General features: G+C 44.3%; 1 protein-coding gene across 5 annotated transcripts in view; it reads left to right on the plus strand.

Moving 5' to 3' along the window:
- Positions 1 to 23,126, plus strand: part of LOC126295302 (uncharacterized) — a 217,997-nt gene that overhangs the window by 24,435 nt on the left and 170,436 nt on the right. For 2 of the 5 annotated variants that reach the window (XM_049987740.1, XM_049987743.1), the window contains exon 2: positions 13,772 to 13,921. The exons of the other annotated variants lie outside the window; for them this stretch is intronic. The gene's annotated coding sequence lies outside the window, so the exon portion shown is untranslated. The remainder of the gene's footprint in view (positions 1 to 13,771; positions 13,922 to 23,126) is intronic. 5 annotated transcript variants of the gene reach the window in all.

Below are 23,126 nucleotides of genomic sequence, written 5' to 3' on the forward strand. Positions count from 1 at the left end.
ATGAAGGTCAGACGTCTTTTTGGGTACCAGACCCCAAAAGGTGTCCCTGGTGTTACCATCAATGGCGTGTTAGGTACAGATGCTAACACAATTGCCGAACACTTTGCAGAGCACTATGCTCCAGTCTCTGTGTCGGATAAGTACCCCCCCCCCCCCCTCCACCCAACCTTTCGCACCCACAAACGTCGGGTGGAATGGAAAGTCTCTAGTTCACTACATGTCTCAGTGAACCCTATAACGCCCCATTTATGGAGTGGGAGCTCGTCAGCGCACTTGCACATTGCCCCAACACAACTCCTGGATCAGATCGGATCCACAGTCAGATGATTAAACACCTCTCGTCTGACTACAAGGTCCATCGCCTCATCATCTTCAACCAGATCTGGTGTGATGGTGTCTTTCCTTTGCAATGGATGAGAGCACCATCGTTCCGGTGCTCAATCCCGGCAAAAAACCCGCTTGATGTGGACAGCTATCGGCCCATCAGCCTCACCAACATTGTTTGTAAGCTGCTGGAATGTAAGGTATGCTGGCGGTTGAGTTGGGTCGGGTCCTGGAGTCACATGACCTAGCGACTCCATGTCATGGCAATGGGTGCTCTACCACTGATAATCTTGTGTCCCTTGAGTCTGCCATCTGAACAGCCTTTTCCACATGCCAACACCTTGTTGCGTCTTTTTTGATCTACAAAACATCGCGTGACACCACCCGGTGACATATGCTTGGCACATCATACAGGTGGGGTCGCAGAGGGTCGCCCCCGATTTTTATCCGGCATTTGCACTTGCCCCTTACTTTCGCTGTCCGCGTTGGTGTCTCCCAGAGGTCACCCCATATCCAGGAAAATCAGATCCCGCAGGGCTCTGTGTTGACTGTATCACTATTTTTAGTGGCCATTAATGGTCTGGCAGCAGCTGTAGGGCCATCTGTCTCGCCATCTCTGTATGCAGACGACTTCAGCATTTCATACTGTTCCACCAGCACTGGTGTTGCTGAGTGGTGCCTACAAGGAGTCATCCACAAGGCGCAGTATGGACACTTTAACAATACCACGACTTGCAAAGTAGGTTAGAAATCAGGTTAATAATGTTGCTCACACAGCAGTTGTTTGCTTTATCGGGCAACAACAAAGTTATTGACTGTTGGATGGTATCGTCAGAATGGAAATAATGTAGTCACTGTAAAAAAGTCATTAATTTTGGCACTTATCTTGAATGGATTCCCACGTAGATTTCGTCGAAGTTGTTAAGGCTCATCTTGTTGATTCTAGGGTGATTCCACTGTGAGTGCTAGAAGGTCCAGATCTGTATTTTAGCAATATTTGAAAGCCTAACAAATGCGTTTATCAGGAAATTCTTAATGATCAAACAATCCCAGATCAGAATAATGGTATGGTAGAAATAATTTTTGACTTGGTGTTCACGATCCACATTTTTATTAAACTTCTTGTAAATTCACATATACTTCTTCTTAATTGTCAAATCGTCAAGAAAATAGCTTTGTATCAATCGTCATATATTTAATTTCCACTTTAACCAAACATAAGATTTGACTGTTCTTTTACAAAGCGAAATAACAACTTAACTTCTGCAAAGTGAAACAAAGAGTGCTCTGTGCGCATTCATACCAAACGGTTACAACTAAGTCAAAAATTATGACAGTCTCTCAGAAATGAATACACACAACAACCATATCACTGTAATATATCGATACGTCGGAGTACCTCTACATTAATAAAACCAAATGTGAATATTGTCACAAAAATATATCTGTTACTTCGCAGAAAAGTAGTACGATATTACTGGTATCGAGAACTGGGGTTGGAGTGCCGTAATGGTCACGTAAATAAAGAACCATTACAACTCTCGCCAACGGTTTCCAGCTTTCAGCCACTAAGTCGTGTGTCATGCACTTCTGTCGGCATCGTACCATTGATCTGGAACCAAAACTTTAGCTTCATGACAATCCACTCACCGTAGGGGAGTCACATCGATTCTTAGGACTGGTGTTCGACGCCCAATTGACTTGGCTACCTCACCTTCGCAGCACCTCAATGCCCTCCCCTGCCTGAGTCACACCAACTGGGGTGTAGATTGCTCTACTCTGCTGCAGATGTATGAAGCCCTTGTTCAATCCCACCTTGACTATGAGAGTGTGGACTATGGTTTGGCGGCGCCCTGAGCTTTGCATGTACTCGACCCTGTGCATCTTTGTGGCATTCGCCTAGTGACGGGAGCTTTCAGGACGAGTCTGGTGACCAGTGACCTGGTGGAGGCCGGAGTCCCTCCATTGCAGATCAGATGTGTGCAATTACTCGCCAGTTAGATTGCACAAATTCGTAGTTCTCCTGAGTATCTGAATTACAGTCTCCTTTTTCCACCCGTGGCAGTTCACCCTCCACATCTGTGGCCCAGGTCAGGGCTAACGATTGCAGTTTGTGTGCAGTCTCTTCTGTCTGAACTCGAGTCCTTCCCTTTACCACCTCCCATCCAGGTCCATATGCATACACCTCCATGGTGTACATCTAGGCTGCAGATTTGTCTGGACCTTTTGCATGACCTGAAGTACTCAGGTACTCCTGCCACTCTCCACTGTCACTTCCTCTCGATTATTGGCGTGTTCTGTGGCTCTGAAATGGTTTACACTGATGGCTGATGGTCATGTTGGCTTCGTCTGCGTCAACAGAGGTCATTTTGAACAGCGTTCCTTGCCCAATGGTTGCAGTGTATTAACTGCAGAGGTGGTGGCCATATCTTGTGCACTTCAGTATATCCGTTCATGTCTTGGGTAATCGTTTCTTTGGTGTACTAACGGTTTGAGCAGCCTACAAGCTATTGACCAGTGCTACCCTTGCCATTCTTTTGTAGCGGCCATCCTGGAGTCGATCCCTGGGTGGCTCCAATCGTTCAGTGGTGTTTGTCTGGACCCCAGGACACGTCAGCATCCCAGGCAGCGAACTTGCCCACAGGCTGACCGAACAGGCTACACGCAAACTGCTTCTGGAGATGGGCATCTCTGAACTTCACCTGAATTCTGTCTTAGGCCGTAGGGTTTTTCGACGTTGGGAGACAATAGCATAACATTACACACAACAAAGTCAGTGTCATTAAGGAGACTACAATTGTGTGAAAGCCTTCCATGCGGGCCTCTCGCAGGGAATCAGTTGTCCTCTGCCGACTCCGCGTTGGCCAAGCTTGGGCAACCCACTGTTACCTCCTGTGCCGTGAAGTCCCAGCTGAGTGTTGGTGTGGCGCCAGGTTGACAGTGGCCCATATTCTGGTACTCTCTCACACTTTGACTGCCTAGCGACGAAATTTTGCTTTACCAGACTCGTTGCCACTAATTTTATCTGACAAGGCCTCATCGGCAGATTTAGTTTTACGTTTTATTCCTGAGAGTTGGTTTTATCATTTGATATAAGTTTTAGCGCATGTCCTTTGTCCCTCTGTATCCTCCACCCAGGTGCTTCTAGGGTGGAGGTTTTAATGTGTTGCAGAGTGGTTGACTCCTTTTTTATGGTCATGGTTAGCCATCCATGCTAATCTGCTTTGTTGTTTTAATCTGATTGGCCCATTTCTTGCATTTCTGTGGTTTTCGTTTCCCATTTTGTCCGTTTACATGTCTGTTTCCCTTCATCGTCTTTGTGATTTTTTTCCTTTCATTCCGTTTTATTCTCACACTTGTGGCATTGTTTTATTTGGAGCATGGGACTGATGACCTTGCAGTTTAGTCGCTTTCCCCTTCTTTTAATCCATCCAACCAACCAACCAACCAACCATGTGTACCGTTTACATGCCTCCATCATTTGATGTCACCAGGGCAGACTTTGTCCATCTTATTGGGCGGCTACCTCGGCCCTTTTTTGCTGCTCAGTGACTTTAATGTGCACCACCCCCTTTGGGGTTCCCCCAGAACCTGCCCAAGAGGTGCCCTCTTGGTTGACCACCTTAATAAAGTTGAGCTCTTCTGTCTTAACACTCGAGTACCCACATTCCTCTCAGACTCCTTGCACACCTATTCTCATTTGGACCTAGCCTTTTGCACTGCCCAGCTTGCCCATCGTCTTGAGTGGTCGTTTCTCTCCGATATATACTGAAGTGACCATTTCGTGCGTGCTATCCGTTTGCTGACGCCTACCCCACCTGCATGCACAGCCAAATGGCAGCTTACTAAAACCTGATGGAGGCTTTACTCCTCCCTGGCAACCTTCGATGAACAAGATTTCCCCAGTTGTGACGACCAGGTGAAATATATTACAAATGTTATCCTTACCTCTGCAGAACATTCCATTCCTCGCACTTCCTCATTACCATGCCATGTCCCGGTCCCTTGGTAAACAAAGGCATGCCACGATGCAATTATAGCACTTAGACGTACTCGCTGCATTTTTAACTGTCATCCTGCAATGCGAACTGCATTTATTATAAGCAGATGTGTGCACAATGTAGTCACGTTCTTCAGGGAGGCAAAAAAAGCTCGCTATTTTTCATTCACTAGTTCTTTTAACAGTTCCAATCCCTCTCCTGTCATGAGGGCCAACCTCTGACAGTTGTCTGGGATGAAAATCCATTCCCCAATTTCTGGCCTGATAGTAACAGACGATGTCAGTGTGGACCCCATTGCTATCCGCAACACATTGGGCCGCCATTTTGCAGAGATATCGAGCGTCTCCCACTATCACTGGACCTTCCTCCATCAGAAACGAGCGGTGGAGGCTCTGCCGTACCCTTCTCTTTTCAGAATCGTGAGTGCTACAGTTCCACCTTTACTATGAGGGATCTACATTAACCTCTCACTTCATCCCAATCATCTGCCCCGGGGCCAGATGCTATTCACATTTAGATGTTGCAGCACCTTTGTAGGTGACAGACGATAGGTGAAATTGAAATAAGAACACCGTGAATTCATTGTCCCAGGAAGGGGAAACTTTATTGACACATTCCTGGGGTCAGATATATCACATGATCACACTGACAGAACCACAGGCACATAGACACAGGCAACAGAGCATGCACAATGTCAGCACTAGTACAGTGTATATCCACCTTTCGCAGCAATGCAGGCTGCTATTCTCCCATGGAGACGATCGTAGAGATGCTGGATGTAGTCCTGTGGAACGGCTTGCCATGCCATTTCCACCTGGTGCCTCAGTTGGACCAGCGTTCGTGCTGTACGTGCAGACCGCGTGAGACGACGCATCATCCAGTCCCAAACATGCTCAATGGGGGACAGATCCGGAGATCTTGCTGGCCAGGGTAGTTGACTTACACCTTCTAGAGCACATTGGGTGGCACGGGATACATGCGGAGGTGCATTGTCCTGTTGGAACAGCAAGTTCCCTTGCCGGTCTAGTAATGGTAGAACGATGGGTTCGATGACGGTTTGGATGTACCGTGCACTATTCAGTGTCCCCTCGATGATCACCAGAGGTGTACGGCCAGTGTAGGAGATTGCTCCCCGCACCACGATGCCGGGTGTTGGCCCTGTGTGCCTCGGTCGTATGCAGTCCTGATTGTGGCGCTCACCTGCACGGCGCCAAACACACATACGACCATCATTGCCACCAAGGCAGAAGCGACTCTCATCGCTGAAGATGACACGTCTCCATTCGTCCCTCCATTCACGCCTGTCGTGACACCACTGGAGGCGGGCTGCACGATGTTGGGGCGTGAGAAGAAGACGGCCTAACGGTGTGCGGGACCGTAGCCCAGCTTCATGGAGACGGTTGTGAATGGTCCTCGCCGATACCCCAGGAGCAACAGTGTCCCTAATTTGCTGGGAAGTGGCGGTGTGGTCCCCTATGGTACTGCGTAGGATCCTACGGTCTTGGCGTGCATCCGTGCGTCGCTTCGGTCCGGTCCTAGGTCGACGGGCACGTGCACCTTTCGCCGACCACTGGCGACAACATCAATGTACTATGGAGACCTCACGCCGCACGTGTTGAGCAATTCGGCGGTACGTCCACCCGGCCTCCCGCATGCCCACTATACGCCCTCGCTCAAAGTCCGACAACTGCACATACGGTTCACGTCCACGCTGTCGCGGCATGCTACCAGTGTTAAAGACTGCGATGGAGCTCCGTATGCCACGGAAAACTGGCTGACACTGACGGCGGCGGTGCACAAATGCTGCGCAGCTAGTGCCATTTGACGGCCAACACCACGGTTCCTGGTGTGTCCGCTGCGCCGTGCGTGTGATCATTGCTTGTACAGCCCTCTCGCAGTGTCCGGAGCAAGTATGGTGGGTCTGACACACCGGTGTCAATGTGTTCTTTTTTCCATTTCCAGAAGTGTATAATTCAGGCCCAGTTTGTATGGTGGCTTTTAACCATGTTGTCCCTTTGCCCATCCATGTCATGAATGGTTTACTGCGGAAGTCCGAGTCTGTGGCTATGTTTTTTGGTTTGAAGAAAGCCTACAACACATGCTGGAGGACTGGTATGCTCCATACTCTCTACATGTGGAGCTTCCATGGCTGCCTGCCCCGTTTCCTTCAGGCATTTTTTAAAAATTGAGTTTTCAAGGTAAGTGTGGTTTCTGCCTTGTTAGATCCCTTTATACAGCCTCAGGGTTCCATCCTGAGTGTCATTCTCTTTGGTATCACTATAAACCCTATAAAGGCCTGTCTCCTGCTGGGCAATGTCTCGCCATCTGTTGCAGTTCTCCAAGGACTTGTCTCATTGAGCAGCATCAGTTGTCTTTACTCGTGGAGCATCGCCAGCGACTTTCGTTTTTACACGTATAAAAGTGTTTGTATGAAGTTCTGGTTGGATAGTTGGTTTTTTCCGCTGCCTTTACATCTTGCCTCTGTTGTTCTTCTATTCATTGAAATTACGAAATTCCTTGAAGCTCATGCTCGATAGGAAACTTTCTTGGTCCTCCCACGTGTCTTACCTGGCAGCCCGCTTTGTGTGGCCCCTCAATGTTCCTGGGGTGCAGACTGAACCACTCTCCTCCATTTGTTTTGGTCTCTTGTCTGTTAGAAACTAGCCTATGTGTGATTTGTTTATGCATCTGCACGTCCATCCCTTTTACCCTGCCTCAATACTATCCACTATCGTAGCGTCCGTTTGGCCACTGGTGCATTTTCCACTAGCCCGGCTGAGAGTCTGTATACAGAAGCTGTCGAACTTCTGCTGGCCTACCACTGTGACTTTCTCCTCAGCGGATATGCATGCCGTTTGTCTGCCATGCATGGTCATCCATCCAATGCCGTCTCCTTCGATGACTCCCTTGATCACTAGTATGGGGCGTGCACACCTCTTCTGTTACTGCCTGGAGTTCACTTTCAGGTGTTGCTGCAGCAGCTCAACTTCACACTCCCTGCAACTTTCCTGGTGGGTGTGAACCCATTACAATCTTGGCCTTCATTCACTTCCTAAGAACACTGCTTCAGCCTCGCTCTATTGCCTTCAGTTTTATGATCTTCACACGAAACTTTGCGATAGTACTTTTGTGTACACTGATGGCTCTTGAACTGTCTGTCATGTTGGGTGTGTCTTCGTCAAAGGCATCGACGTTTTTCAGGATACTGCTCAGAATTTACAGCAGAACTCTTTGCCCTGTATGAGGCTATGAAGTACATCAGGTGTCAATTGTGGCATCTGCCCTCTCAGCGCCCTTCAAAGCCTCTGTGCACTGTACATCGTCCATCCCTTAGTGCAACACATCCAGGAAAGTTGTTATTTGCTCACTCTTGATGCAGCCACTGTGATTTTTAAATGGGTGCTTGGTCACGTCAGTCTGACAGCTGGCGCTGCCACTAAGGCTGCAGTCCTTATACCTCAGCCTGCAACTTCTTACATTCCCTCCGATTATCTCTGTGTTGCTGTCTGTAAGCAGGTGGTGTCACTTTGGCATCACCACTGGTCCTCCCTTCATGGGAACAAGCTCCGGGTTATTAAGCCTCTCCTAGTGGCTTGGACAACCTCCTCTCAGCCCTCTCTCGTCAGGAGATCATTTTAACTTGGTTTCATATCGGGCACTGTCTTTTTAGCCATCACTATTTGCTAAGTGATGTTCTCTCACTGCTTTGTGCTCATTACGCTCAACCTTTGACTGCCAGCAATTTCCTGATGGAATGTTCTTTTTCTAGCTGCTGTCGTTCTCATTTATGTTTGCCATGTTGAGTTATGCGCCATTTTAGTGAATGACATGTGGGCTGTCTTATCCTTTGTAGCAATATGACGAAGGACGTTTAATTTTTAGTTCTGCGCCTCCAGTTCTCTATGGCGTATTTTATAGACCTTTCGCCATGTTTTTAGGGGTTTTTAGCTGTCTTATCTTCCTTTTATTGAGATTGATGTGTAATCGTTTTTAACTCCTCTACTTGTCTTCATATTTTACAATTTTGACATGGGCATGTATGACTAGTTTCTTTGCGCCCTAAAAAAATAGTATGTCATATGCAGTCTTATCTATGCTGTTTGGTCACCACAATTGTATAAGCTTTAAGTATCCTCCATCTTGATGATGTCACGGTCCAAAGCCGATGAGGGGTACTGCAGTTTTCGGTAATCTGCACTATTGCACTACGTTCTCTATCATGATAGTATGTTTCACATGTCTTCGTATTTAAACAGCACCTGTAATACCTCGAACACAAGTTATTTCAGTCATGGTCTCATAGACGTAAATGCCTTAATCAGTTGGATCATCATCAGGTCGTACAGCTTGTATGTCAGTACTGATTTCTTCTATTAACATGAAGTCCCAGTGTCCTTATTTGGGGATCCTGTTTAGACATTGCTGTTATGAATAGAAAAAATTAAAAAAACACAACCATTAAAACTACAAGTTTGTATTTTAATTATCTAAGTAATAAGATTATTACCAGCTGCTTTGCTTGCATGGACCATATGGTCTGCACATATTTTTTGTTTTCCTTTAATCGAATTTTTTTTGTTCACAAATTTCAACTTCTTCTAAGCTTTTCGCGCTAATTAAGGCCATAAAAGCCTGGTCTTTTCCGACTGCAATTCTGCCGAAAAACACGATTGTGGTTTTTGTTAATGATACCCTTTGCATTCTTGCAGTGTATTTCCATAGGAACTTTCACCTATATTTCTTTATATCTAACCGTGAAGTGAAATATCAGTTTTCACAGACTTGGTTTCACAGATTTTTTAATGTAACGAAATATTTTCTTACATTTTTATCCCATATTTCACCACCATAGGGTTTGAGTTTCCAAAAACAGCGAAACATTTTTTATTTCTAACAGAGAAGCCAAATATAAATTTCCGTAGCTTTAGCTTTCAAAATGATTTCGTAGAGAAGTAATTTTATAAAAATTTTCATCCTCTATCTCACTCCACAGGGGGTTGAATTTCTAAATACACTGAATCACACTTTTTTTCTATTTGTAAGTGAGAAGTTAAATACAAATTTACGTTAAATTCTTTAGTAGTCATTTAATAACTTATTTTCATAAAACTTTCACCCACTATTTTACCCTGTTAGTGGTTGAATTTCTAAAAATACACAAATACGAATTATATTTCTGATTGAGAAACCAATTGCCAAATTTCTTAATCCTACCTTCAAAGTTGTCTTACTAGCGACATATTTTCGAAAAGACCTTCATGTCCTATTTCACGCCCTTGCTTTAATGGCGGATTTTTCAAAATTTGGTTACAGTATAAGCTCAGTACCCTCTGCAGATTTAAAGTGTGTGCACGTGCGTGATCTCTCCACCCCCCCCCCCCCCCCCATATCTGTGCGTGTGTGTGGGGGAAGGGGTGCCCCTTCTTCTAAAATGATGCACCAAGTTCTCATTGCTTCCTTGCTGCAAGATATCATTGCCGTTAACCATGCCAAAGGTGGACATATACCGGCTATTGGGTAGGTGGTCATAAATGTGTTTTCCAATCAGTGTGTGGTTTTGAGGCTCTCTTCAAACCACTGGAACAAGGGGCACAGCAGTTTTTGAACCATTAACCCAGCTCTGAGATCAGTGGCTGAAGTTGAAAAACACATTTACATTGCCCACATTTTACTATACTGGGCAGACAAAGTATAACTTCTGAGCTCTTGTGAGGATTTGAACTATTCAGACATGAAATTTCCACAAACACAAAAATTGTACATCTATAATATTTCTACACTTTCGAGTAGAAAACATGTTGAAATAAATAAATTTTAGCCATTTATTGCAATAGACTCAACAGCTAATTTCTGCAGATTTCAATCTGCACTTCAGAAGAGGGAAACATTACAACTTTTCTTCATAGCTCTGAATAGAATTTTAAGAAATGGTTCCCAATTCCCAAATATTTAAAAATGGGCAACGGAGGCAACAATATATGTTTGATAAATAACAGGTATATAGTGTACAGAAAATAGAAGCAAACTAACAAATAAATGGTGCTATCCATAATGCTGTAGAAGAAAGAAACTTAAATATGCGAAAGACACTCAAAACAAGATTTCTCAAAGTGTGACAGATTTAAATGGGTGAACTGTGAGTTAATGAATAATTAGTTGTACAACAGTGACCTCAGTTGAAATTTCTGAAGATAGAAAGTCGTTTTTGCTCCGTGTAATTTGTCTGTTTCCATACACATAATCAGTACCTTTGGTGGCAGTGTCTTCAGCCTCCAGTGCTCTCAGATTCAGTGGTCAGTAGGAGATGCCCAATGCAAGTGGCACAAGCTTGTCCGAGGGCGCTGTGGTGTCGGTGCTTGGTACGTCTGTCAACTTGCTGTACAGGGATGTGAAATGAGTAGAGCAGAGGAAGGACTGTATTGAATCTGGGTGGGGAAGAGTTATAATTTTTACAATGAGCATGTTTCTTTTCTGCAAGAAAAATATTAAGTGGCTGCTGTTGCTTTATAAAGGGTGAATAATGTAAATGTTTGCTTTTTAAGGTGAATGGTATTTATCGATACCCAGAAATTCAAGTAAAGGTAGTTTTCTACTTTTATTTGCTCTGTGGAGAATATCACATTTAATATCAAAGAGTGACATTCAGTCAGAGCATGTTCAGCAAAGGTGCAATATTTCATTTTGAGCCTCCAACTCCTTTCTTGTTCAGTTAGTCCAATAATTACAACTCTACAGTCTTAAGGGGACATTGTACGTGAAATTTGTTTAGATTTGACATTTTCTGTTTTCTACTTCATAATGTACTTACGACTTGACATCTCGTTGAATCGGGTGTACTGCTGTTGGTCTGCATTACTTTGGACTTTCCTTGAACAGTTTGGTATATAGTACATTAAAATCAGACAATTGTGAGACCTTCAAATAATATTTTCAATGTTGATGTGTAACTGTCAAATCTCATGGCTACACATATACTGCCACAGTTGAGCAGTGATATCTAGGGATCTACACAGTCTAGAAGGCTGTGAATTGCTTTGTTTTGTACCTACTGTTACGTTTCAGAAATTGGCATTACAAATAAACAAATCAGTCCTTTGTTTCTAATACTAGTTTTCATTGAAAGTAGTGTGATTATCAGCTGTATTTGTAGTAAGATAATTTCTATTGCTTTTTATACATAAATAAAGTGACTATGCGTAAAAGTAACTTCAAGAAATGCAAATTTTCGTGTAACAGATAGGTGACACGCACATTTTTTCTGAAGTACTTGAAAACACATGTGCTAGCAGTGAAGGAAACAATAATGTTGCTGAAGTGACCATGCCCCTAGTGCATCGAAAAGGAAAGTAGCTTTAGAAACGGGTGACAGTGGTAAAAGTAATGATATTATGGACAATGTCATTGTTGATCTGCAAATCCTTGCACAAGTTCTTTCTGAAACTCTCTCTTGCTGTGTTAGCTGTGCTGAAGTTAAACTTTACGAGGATATTTGAGCTAAAATAGATGTTGGATCTAAATTAACAATTAAATGACAGAAGTGCAATAATGAATGTTGAATTTACCAAAACCATATTCTAGGCTTACTAAATATGTAACAGCAGTTGGGGACTCTGTAAATGCTGTGGCTGAAGATTCAGTGGTTGTTGCTTCATCAGAAGCTGTTGAACAAAATGAGGGTGAGACAGACATCAGCATTGCTGTCAATGTATCCTGAAAAAAGCGTGTGTTTGGTTCTAAAAATTGTTTTACATCTGCAATAAGTATTGACACTGGAAAAAATTGAGATTTTGAAGTTCTCAGTAAGTACTGCCAAGGTTGTACAATGAACCAGAACAACAGATTACTTCAAAAGCAGCAGTTTATAAAAAAAATGTTATGGAACACTTGGAGGAATGGAGGTAAAAGGAGCAGTTAACATTTTCCAACGTTCACAGGAGGAGAGAGGTGTCATATATGTGAATTACGTAGGCGATGGAGACAGAAAGGCTTTCATTGCAGTACAAATTAGTAAGCCATATGATGTTCCTGTACAAAACTTGAGTGGGCCATTAGAGGTAACTGTGACAATTTAGAGAAGATGAAAAGAGCTTTGTGGAGCTCTTTCTTTCATTGAATATCAACCAATGAAAAGCCATGTCATGCTTTGTGTCCACCTCCACCAAACACTTTGTGTAAATATAAGCAAGCTGAATTTTCTGGCATCCTGCATAAATTTACACATAAATATTCTCTTCCTTTGGCAGTGATGGAGACAATCAAACCTATTAACAGGGATTTGGAAAATCCTGAGTTACTAAAGAAGCGTTTGCATGGGAAGATCCAGAATGTGAATAAGTCCTTCAGTAATGTTGTGTGGTGCTGTGCACCTAAAAATGTATTTGTTAGCCTTAAGACTCTAAAGTTATCAGTGCCCGATTCTGTAATAACTTTTAATGGTGGAAACTATGAAAAACAGCTAAAGGACTGTGGGAACTGGATGAGCTTCATGTATGTGAAGCAGAGTTAGTTGCTCAGCAAATGACAAAAGAACCAAGAAAGAAAAGGTGGTGGCAAGCAGTGGGCTGTTGTGACACTGAAGAAGACGAAGACTATGGGCCACGGCAATTCTGGTGCATAAAAGACGCAGAAATTGAAATCTGTATAAGAATTTGTAATAGAAAATTTTTTAAACTTCAATATCTCTTAACTACATTTTTTTGCAATAAATGCCCCGTTTTCTATAAAAGTACTGACCATAGAGACATGAAATTTTCACAGCATGCCAAGTGTGAGATTCAACAAATATGCAAGTAGAATAATTAAAATATCCTGAGTTGTTTTGTTTTTATGTTCATTTATTTACAAAATTCTGTAAAAACAGGAGTGTTAAAAAAGAAAAGATAACATGCCCCACAATACAATTTCAGTAATAATTCTAGTTCAGTATATCTAGGAAGGTGCATTTAATAATTATGGAAAATTGTAAGTTGGTGTCTTAAAAAGCATCCAAGATAATGGGTGACAAAACTCGATAATTTAACATTGGCTGCATACAACATACATTGTCCACTTAAGTAGCGTGGTGATGGCCTAGAAAGCTGAGAGTTGGTTTATAGTGAAATAAAAATAAAGTGTTATTGTGGAACATCAGTACTGTGTGTTTCAGTTTTTAAACAAGAAAGTGTTATTGAGTTTGAGAACATGCAATAATTTACAGAGAAAGGGTCCACGGTCAAAAATTCTGTGCAAATGAGGGTTTCATCATTGAGTCTTTGTCTTCCCCTCTCCACTTCTTTTTTCAGTTTTTATGAATGTTTGGCAGCACCCATGTTATAAAGTAAATCATTTATTTTAGGAAAAATGGGGTAATTGGGTACTTCATGAACTGGATGTAGTTGTGTTTGTTTTTTTCCATAACTTAAACTATAGTGGACTTGTGATTGCAGTGGCTCTTTCCATCTCCACAGCCCCAAACAGCTGACGAACTGGTCATAGAAGCAGATGGCTTACCACCCTATGGTCACCACCACATCTGGTGTGTCATTGACAGGCTGGCTGGCTCTTGTGTACACATCACGCAAGCTGTTCCGCTGTGTCTGATCCTACTGTGGGTTCTGGTGAGTGGGTAGTCTGTTTGTCAACCTGTTCATTGTGTGTGTTGCATTAAGAATACATGGCTGTCGTGTGCATCTGATAATAGTCAAAACTACGCTGTGCACCTGAACTCCACTGGATGCTCTTAAGGAATATTTTCTGAATGTTTCACTATAAGGGACCTGTAACACTGTTACCGAGCAAGGTAGTGCAGTGGGCAGCTCACTGGACCCACATTCAGGAGGATGATGGTTCAAACCCGCATACAGTCATACTGATTTAGGTTTGCCGTGATTTGCCTAAATTGCTTCAGGCAAATGCTGGGATGATTCCATTAAAAGGGCGTGGCTGATTTTGTTCCCTATCCTTCCCTATCCAATGGGTCCAATGACCTTGCTGTTTGGTCTCATTCCCCAAATCTACAAACCCATAACTCTCTTTGCTTATTACAGAGTAATTCCATTTTGTTTGATTCCTTAAAACACATATGTTGATACCTGTATTGCACTGAACACATCTACATCACTGTGCAAATGTAGACACTATGCTCTATAACTTGTTTGGAAACAAACTTGTTCCGTTCACTTGAGGTACCTTCTGTTGGCAATAGTAATGCTTACTCCTCTATTTGCTCTCAAGCTTGCAATCAGTATTACTTGGTTCTGTCTTGACTTTGTTTTTCTGGCAGAGGAAGTTGCATGTTAAGTGATACTCAGCAATGTGGATAGGTTTTCTAGTGAAGAATTTGTCAGTATGCACATCATATATGATATGTGAGCAAAAAGGCATGGAAATTTTTGTTGCTGTTTGAGAGTCTGCATTAATTAATCAACAAACTTTGTCCCCTTCTCAGTAATCTCCCTCAGATATAATACAGGGTGATTCTAAAGACACTATACATTTTGTACTTAAACAAATTTTATAAACCAGAATGTAATGGCACTGCAACTTATAATAGGACATAATTTAAGTACATTTGAATGTGACAACCTTGCATGTCCAGGCACCCCCCCCCCCCCCCCCCCCCCCCCCCCCGTGCTCCACTGTAGACCGAAAAACCTGCCCAAGCATATCTGGTGTAATCTCAGCAGCTTCAGCTCGAATCTGCTTTGTTAAGTGTTCAGTGCTGCAGATCTTCACCTGGTATACCTTAGACTTGATAAACCCCCATGCAAAAAAGTCTAACAGTGTCAAGTCAGAGGAGTGGGGTGCCTACATCCGTGGTGAGGCATGACCAATCCATGTGCTGGGAAATGCTGGATTCAGATAATCCTGAACAACAAGTGCAAAATGGGGTGGTGCACCATCCTGTTGGGTGGGACCACTACCCATAATCCCATCAGATATCAACTGGGGCTCCAAAAACTGTTAAAACGTATCTAGGTATGTGGTTCCAGTAAATATTTGAAATATTTGTTCTGCAAAGAGGAGGGCCCCCTTACACTGTTGACAGTGTTATCCCTAATCACACATTCACTTTTGGTGTGTCCCATTGCCACTCCTGCAGCACACTTGGTTGTTTGTCTGCCCAGATCCTGCACTTGTGTCTGTTCACATGTCCACAGATACGAAATGTAGCTTCATCACTGATAAAGACATTTTACATCAAATTATCATTTTCCATGGCTTGTAGCAGGTCATGACACATAGCTTGTCTGACTGTGTAGTCCTCAGCTTCAAGCTTATGTGCGGCCTGGATATGGTACAGCTTGTAATGAAGAACTCTCCATACAGTGGTTTGAGGAATACCAAGCTCCCTACTAAGTCCCCTGGTAGATGCAGAAGTGCTATGTGTGATCACATCCAGCACACTTTGCACGTTGTTTGATGTTATGGCTGGCTTCCTTGGATGCTCTTCATCTACAACACTACCAGTATGCTGGAATTTATTGACAAGGGTCTTGATAGCAAGCCTGGTGGGGCCTGTTTTCCAGAATCAACAAAGTCTGTCCGCACCTGTTCACATGTCATTCCACAAAGACGAGCAGAAACAACAGCAATTTGTTCTTCTTTGGTTAGCATTCTGCCATAGTACCTGCAAGAAACAAATATTCTGTTACTAATCACTGAAATGTATAGTGACTTTAGAATCACCCTGTACACTTGTCCAGCACTTTTTCCACTCTTGATATCCACCTGGGGGTCCAGGGGTTAGAATAGGCCCGAGCTATTCCCGCCTGTCATAAGAGGTGACTAAAAGGAGTCTCTCATGTTTCAGCCTTTATGTGATGGGCCCCTGTAAGGTTTGACCTCCATTTTTCAAAATTTTCCCAAAGAAGAACCAATTGGGGAAGGGCACCTTACATGGTGCATCATGTCCATAATGCATTGAGATCTTCAGCCCACTTTCTCATTATCACCTTGCAGTCCCCGCCATTCTCCATTTCTTGGGTAAGGACACCTTCCTGGATACATTTTCCAACATGCACTATGCAGTGACACCTTCTGTGCCGATGATGACCGTGGACTTCTTTGCACCTCATATCCAGCATGGTAGCCGGTCTGTTGTGGTGGGGCCACTATGTGCCCTGTTGGTTGTAGCCTGCTGACAACACAGGGATTGCTCTGCTGATATCTGCACCATTAACTCCCCATGTATGCCGAGGAGTAGGTGCCCATCACCCTGAGGCATCGGTCGTAGGTTCGAATCCTGCTGCAGGCATGGATGTGTGTTATGTTCTTAGGTTAGTTAAGTTTAAGTACTTCTAAGTCTAGGGGACTGATGACCTTAGATGTTAAGTCACATAGTGGTCAGAGCTATTTGAACCTGAGGCAAAGGGACTCCCGGCAATGGCCATCCAGCCAGGTGGCCTTTGCTGTGTCTGGGTGGCACCCGTGGGGAGATCCCCTGGTTGGAGTGGGTGACATTAGGGCAGATGACACCCCTTGAAGCTTAGTACGTTATCTCTTGCTGGTGGTGCGCACCAGCAGTCTCTAAGCAGGCAGAGTCTATCTTCAATGTTAAGAAATATGACCACAAGTCATTCCCCTCCCTTGCCACACCATGGGAGGAACGCTAGGCTAAGGATGGCAGTGAAGCTTATTCGCTCTTCTTCCTTGTATGTACAAGAGTTGATGTAGAATCTATCATATCCATGAAGCCTCAGTTTTTTGTGGAACATTTGGAAGACAAGTTCGGGGAGGCAGAGTGCTTGTCCAGAATGCACTCGGGGTCAGTTTCAATCAAAACAGCATCCTCTTCCCAGTGACAGACATTACGCACTTGTGTCAAGTTGGGGAATGTTTCTGTTGCCATCGTACCTCATAATAGTTTAAATATGGTTCAGGGTATTATATTCTACAGGTACCTTCTTTTGGGGTCTGATGACTAGCAGTGCACCACTTTAGAGTGGTGAGGTGTTAATTTTGTCTGGTGACTCCATCAGGGTCCGAGGAATAACCGGGTTGCCTCTGCTGCCTTCATCTTGGCCTTGGAGGGTGACCATTGCCCGAGAAGGTCAAGCTGATGGTCTGTTATGTCAAGCCATATATCCCCCCCCCCCCCCCCCCCCCAATGCAATGCTTCAAGTACTGGAAGTTCGGCTATATGTCTTCCTGCTGTACTTGAAGCACCACATTTCTAGATTGTGGACATCCATTGCATCCCAATACTCCATGTGCCCCAGCCTCCCATTTGTGTCAGCTGAGAGCATCATTCACCGTGCTCGCCAGAGTGCAGGATTTTACATAAAGAGAGAAAAATCACAGATTATAAGACCCTGGACTAACTGACCTACCCTGAGGCTAAGAGGAAATTTAAGCACCTACATCCTGTGGCTATGTCTTCATATGCCAGCACTACAAGAACAGTTGTCACCCCATCAGTTCCTTGAATTCCTGTCGACTATTTAGAACTGGGAGACTACACCTGCTCTCTAGGTGGTGGTGGGGGGAGGGGGGGGGGAGTGGTGAGCACTTCTCTCCCTATTGCTCCCATGCCACCTACTTTGGGAGCAACATGCCCCAACCATCGGGGATTTCAGTCCAGACTTCTGAACCAGAGAGATGCAAGGCTTCTTCAGTTCCTCTCGCTAGGAAGGGGTCCCTTGGGTCACTCCCTTCCCAAGTTTCTGCTACTGGGAAAGATGACACCTGCCAATGTCTGAATAGCCCAAAAAGAGCTGCTCACAGGGCTTCACACTCATTCTCAGTTCTGGAGACGGATTCAGTGAAGTCCTCCCAGCCAGGGAAACCCAAGGAAAAATCGAAAAAGATGATGACTAAGAACAAGAAACTTACCGTGGCACCCACACCACCTCTGTGTACAAGCTATGTCTAAGGATGGGGTGGAGATTCTGGCATCCGCTGAGGACCTAGATCTCGTCAGACCTTCAGACACGATGGATATAGACTGCTCAGGCAATAAAGCGGTGGCAGCAGGTGACTGAAGCGTAAACTGCCTCATTGAATGTTCCATGCCTTCCCAGTTTCCTGATGATGTCATCCTCCTGTGGAATTGTGGCAGTTTTTCCACTACCTGGCTAAGCTATGTGGCAACTGTTGAGCTTTACACCTATTTTCTGCATTGCCCTCCAGGAACCTGATTCCTGGCAATACGAACCCCTGACCTCCATGGCTATAAGCTATATTAAGGAACCGTAGTGACTATAATCAGGTGTCAGGTGGAATTTGTGTTTATATCCTAAACTCAAGTCTGTAGTGAAACTGCCCCTTCAAACCCTTGCTGAAGCTGTGGCTGTCACAATACGGATGATGCAGGAAATACCTGTCTACAATGTATATCTTCCTCCCGATGGTGCAGTACCCCTGACTGTTTTAGCAGCACAGATTGATCAACTCCCTTTTGTACTTTTGGGAGATTTCAACACTCATAACACTCATAACCCCCTTGTGGAGTGACACCGTTCTTACTTGCTGAGGCAGAGATGTCAAAACTGTACTATCTCAGTTCGACCTGTGACTCTTAAATACTGGGGCCGCCACACATTTCATTGTCGCTTGAGGTAGTTCCTTGGCCATTGATTTATCAATTTGCAGCACTGGACTTCTCCCATCTATCCACTGGAGAGAATATGACAACCTGTGTGATAGTGACCTCTTCACCATTTTCCTGTCACTGCCCTGGCCTCAGGCCCACAGACGCCTACCCAGACGGACTTCAAACAAGGTGGACTAGGAAACTTTCACCTCTGATGTCACTTGTGACTCTGCCTCACATGGTAACATCAATGTGATGGTTGAGCAATCGTTTCTGCGGCAGAAAATGCCATCCCATGCCCTTTAGGGTGCCCCCGGCGAAAGACAGTCCCTTGGTGGTCGCCTGAATTCATTGAGGTAATTATAGAGCATTGGCGAGCTCTACACTGACATAAGTGACACCCTTGCCTAGAGCATCTGATAGCGTTTAAGTGGTTCTGTGCCCGTGTATGCCAGCTTATAAAACGACGGAAACAGGAGTGTTGGGAGAGGTATGTGTCGACCATTGGCTGCCATACATCACCTTCCCAAGTCTGAACTGACACGGAACAGGTGTCCCGGGTGTTTTCATCAATGGCTTGAGACACAGATGCGATTGCCAAGCACTATGCTCGAGGCTCTGCATCAGAGAACTGCGAACTAGCCTTTTGCACCCTTAAATGGCGGATGGAAAGGAAAGTCCTCTCGTTCATTACACGCCACGGTGAACCCTATAATGCCCCATTTATGGAGTGGGAGATCATCAGCGCAGTTGCACATTGCCCGGCTCAGTTCCTGGGCCGGATCGGATCCACAGTCAGATGGTTAAACATCTCTCGTGTGACTGCAAGCGCCATCTCCTCGTCATCTTCAACCAGATCTGGTGCGATGGCGTCTTCCCATCGCAGTGGCAGGACAGCACCATCATTTCGGTGCCCAAACCCAGTAAAAACCTGCTTTATGTGGATAGCTATCACCCTCTGCAATGTTGTCTGTAAGCTGCTGGAATGTATGGTGTATCGGCTTTTGGGTTGGGTCCTGGAGTCATGTGGCCTACTGCTTCTTTTGACTTACAAAAAGTGTATGACACCAGCTGGCGACATCATATCCTTTCCACAGTACACTAGTGGGGTCTCCGACACCAGTTCTCAATTTTTATTCATAATTTCCTGTTGCTTCGTACTTTCAATGTCCAAGTTGGTGCCTCCCATAGTTTGCCCCCATATGCGGGAGAATAGGTCCCCGCGTGGTTTTGTATCGAGTGTATCACTATTTTTAGTGCCCATTAATGGTCTAGCAGCAGCTTTAGGGCCGTCCATCTCACCCTCTCTGAATGCAGACGACTTCAGCATTTCATACTGCTCCAACACTATTGGTGTTGCTGAACAGCACCTACAGGGACCAACACGCATAGTGCAGACATGGGCTCTATCCCATGGTATCCAGTTTTTGGCCGCAAAGTCGTGTGTTATGCACCTCTGTCGGCATCGTATCATTCATCCAGAACCAAAACTTCACCTTAATGATGATCCATTCACTGTAGTGGACACACATCGATTCTTAGGACTGGTTTTTGATACCCAATTGACTTGGCTACCTCACCTTCGTCAGCATAAGTGGAAGTGCTGGCAGCACCTCAATGCCCTCCACTGCCTGAGCAACACCAACTGGAGTGCAGACCCCTCTACTCTGCTGCAGCTCTACAAAGCCTTTGTTCAATCCCGCCTTGACTATGGGAGTCTCATTTATGGTTCGGCCACACACTCAGCATTGCAAGTACTTGACCCAGTGCACCACTGTGGCATTCGCCTAGCGATGGGAGCTTTTAGAACAAGTCTGGTGACCAGTGTGCTGATGGAGGCCGGACTCCCTCCATTGCACATCCAATGTGCACAACTGCTCACCAGTGACGTTGCACACATTCATAGATCTCCTAAGCATCTGAATTACCATCTCCTTTTTCCACCCACAGCAGTTTTTCTCCCACATCGCCAGCTGAAGTTAGGGCTACTGATTGCAAGTCGCGTGCGATCCCTTCTGCCTGAACTGGAGTCCTTCCCTTTACCACCTCCCATCTAGGTCCATCCAGATACACCTTCGTGGTTGTACACCTAGGCCGCAGATTTGTCTGGACCTTTCACATACCCCTAAGAACTCCGTTACCCCTGCCACTCTCCACTGTCACTTTCTCGTGATTCTTGATGTGTTCTGGGGCTCTGAAGTGGTATACATTGATGGCTCACTGGGTGATGGTCATGTTGGCTTCGCCTACGACCACAGAGGCCTTTTTTAACAACATTCTTTGCCCAATGGCTGCAGTGTATTCATTGCAGAGCATTATATCCGTTCATACCCCGAGGAATCGTTTCTCCTCTGTACTGAATACTTGAGGAGCCTACAAGCTATTGACCAGTGCTACCCTCTCCATCCTTTGGTAGCAACCATCCAGGAATCCATCTATGCTCTGTATGCGTCCCGTTGTTCAATTGTGTTTGTGTGGACCCCAGAACATGTCGTCATCTGATGCAACAAACTTTCCGACTGACTGGCCAAACAGGCTATGCGGAAACCACTTCTGGAGATGGGCATCTCTGAACCTGACCTGTGTTCTGACTTACGCTATATGTTTTTCAGGTTTGGGAGACAGAGAATGGCATAACAGTACACACAACAAACTGCATGTCATTAAGGAGGCTACAAATGTGTGGAAGTCTTCCATGCGGGCCTCTCACAGGGAATCGGTTGTCTTCTGCTGGCTGCGCATTGGCCAATCTTGGCCAACCCACTGTTACCTCCTGTGCCGTGAAGTCCCAGCTGAGTATCGGTGTGGCGCCTGGTTTACAGTGGCCCATATTCTGGTGCACTGTCCCTTTATGATTGCCCAGCGATGAAATCTTGGGTTACCAGACTCGTCGCTAATTTTACCTGACAATGCCTCATCGGCTGATTTAGTTTTACATTTTATTTGTTAGGGTGGGTTTTATCATTTGATCATTTGATCTAAGTTTTAGTGCATGTCCTTTGTCCCTCTGTGTCCTCCACCCTAGTGCTTCTAGGGTGGAGGTTTTAACGTGTTGCAGAGTGGCTGGCTTCTTTTTTATTGTCATAGCCACCAATGCTAATCTGCTTTGTTGTTTTAATCTCATTATCCCGTTTCTTGCATTTCTGTGGTTTTCGTTTCTCATTTTGTCCATTTACATGTTTGTTTCCCTTCATTGTACTTATGATTCTTCCTTTCATTCCGTTTTAAATTGTCAGTCTCTTTTGTTTTGTTCTCACACCTGTGGCATTGTTTTATTCAGAGCAGGGGACTGATAACCTCGTAGCTTGGTCGCATTCCCCCACTTTTAATTCAACCAATCAATCTTGAAAGTGCTTCTGGAACTAACTTTTCATTAAGGTGTTCAGCTCCTTCAGTGATTCTGTTTGTGGCAAACTGACACCCTTCATGATTGTCCTCAGCCTCAGGAATAAAAAAAAGTGCAAGGATCATGTCTGGTGAATAAAGTGGCTGAGCCAACATAATAGTTTTGTTTTCTGCCAAAAAATCACAAACAAGCTTTGAAGTGTGAGTGGGAGTATTATTGTGATAAAATTTCCATGAGTGGTTTTTCCACAATTCTGATTGTTTTCTTCAGATTGCTTCCCACAAATGGCATGTAACTTTTGGATAGTATTCCTTATTGTCTGTATGACCATAAGGCTGTCACTCATGCTGCACTATCCCATTGTGATTAAATAAAACAGCGATAAGAAACTTCACATGTGATCAAACCTCTCACTTTTTTTTCCCCTCCTGTTCAGGTACTTTTCATTGAGATGATTGGGCCTTGGCTTAAACATCATATTCATATACCCATGTTTTGTTACCTGTTATAGCCTTATTTAGAAATTCTTGATCATTGTCGACTACATTCAGCAATTTCTGTGCTATATCTGCACACAGGCATTTTTGTTGAAATTCCACAATTTTGGAACTAACTTTGCTGCTTCATGTTTCATAACCAAAATATCTGAAAAAACTGAACCAATGCTGGTATCATCAGCAACCTCTGATGGTGATTTTCCAGAACCATTTTCCTTAAATCTTCCACACTGTCATATGTTCTATGGCATCCAGGGCAATTGTCATCTTCAGTGTCTTCTCGACCCTCTTTGAAACATTCATACCACTTATAAACTCTTGTCTTTTTTATAGTAAATTCGCTGAGTACTCTGAAATATGTTTAACCTTTCCAGCTGTGAACAATAAACTAAATATTCAAAACAGCTGCACTGCAAACATGCATCATCAACATGTGTATGAGCAAG

This window comes from Schistocerca gregaria, chromosome 11 (genome assembly GCF_023897955.1).
Source record: "Schistocerca gregaria isolate iqSchGreg1 chromosome 11, iqSchGreg1.2, whole genome shotgun sequence".
In the NCBI taxonomy this organism is placed as follows: domain Eukaryota; kingdom Metazoa; phylum Arthropoda; class Insecta; order Orthoptera; family Acrididae; genus Schistocerca; species Schistocerca gregaria.